This window comes from Stegostoma tigrinum, chromosome 16 (assembly GCF_030684315.1).
Source record: "Stegostoma tigrinum isolate sSteTig4 chromosome 16, sSteTig4.hap1, whole genome shotgun sequence".
Classification (NCBI taxonomy): domain Eukaryota; kingdom Metazoa; phylum Chordata; class Chondrichthyes; order Orectolobiformes; family Stegostomatidae; genus Stegostoma; species Stegostoma tigrinum.
Window position 1 is genome coordinate 20,572,073 of NC_081369.1, and position 1,308 is coordinate 20,573,380.

Sequence of the window (1,308 nt, forward strand, 5' to 3'; positions counted from 1 at the left end):
CATGGATGAGTGTTTATAGTTTTTTTTGGGGGGGGTGGGGTGTGTGGGGAAGTGCCACAGGGATAGAAAGAGGTTATTGAAGCCAAAGTCGGCGTTCAATCTTGATTTAAAAACAGTGTGGATTTCAGTAAGCAAATTAAAATTCTCCTTTTTTTTGTATTCTCCACTTGCAATAAAAAGCTACAAAGGCAAATTGTATATTCAGATGGAGTGATTTTGTGTAGAATTAACACATGCCTTTTCTGCTTCTTACTTAATAGCATTTTAAGTGAAATTTAGATTTTTAATTCAATGGAAAACTCTGAAACCATCAGGAATTGTTCTGTTGGGGATACCCAGCCAACTAATGTGGCAGAGTGAGGAGGTATTTACAACCATTAGAGGAGAAAGGACTAGGTTAGCAGAATGTGCCTGATGCTTATGTAACGTTGATCTCATCAAGTTATTACCTTCAGGAGTAGAACTGTATATGAAAAGGAAATGTAGTCCTTGCTTCTAGATCCCTCCTTCCGTCTTTTTGAGGGATTGAACCGTGAGCTCAAGACTGACTTGTTTCAAGAAGTAGAAAATTTTCAGCCAATTCGTTTAAAACAACTTGGTCCCTTGTAACTCTGTAAATAATTGTCAAGAGCAAGGACTCACGGAAACTAATGACATGGAGTGAAATATTGGTCAGTCTTGAACTTGATATTCCTTGTTTAAAGGACTGTATTTACTGTTGCATGCCTTTGGAATTTTGCTTGAGGGCAGTGGCTGTGAGAATAAATGTTTGCTGGAGTGTAATGTAACATATCTTGTTGCTAATAAGTGTGATTTCTTGCCAAACTGTATCCAACCTCGCTCTTTTTTTCCCCCCAACTTTATTTACATTCAGACGAAGCCTCTGCATTCTTTAAAACAAAAACACAGAACCTACCAAATCCCTAAGATTTAGTAATAACACGATGCGAAGCTGGATGAACACAGCAGGCCTGCTATCTCATTCTCCAGCATTGGCAGTTCCTACTACCTCCCTTAGATTTAGTATCCTGGTTGTCCTAGTGCCTGAGTAAGCAGAGAGGATATTATTCTGAGCAAGGGTCACTGGACCTGAAACATTTAACTCTGATTTCTCTTCACAGATGCTGCCAGACCTGCCGAGCTTATCCGGCAACTTCTCTCTCTCTCTCTCTCTCTCTCTCTCTCGGGTTTTATTTAGGATATCAAGTAACAGTTTGGTGTTAACCTGAAAATCATGATGTTGTGCACATGTTCATACTTAAATTCTGTGATAATTACAGGCTTCATCTAAATCTGTTGGTAACATGT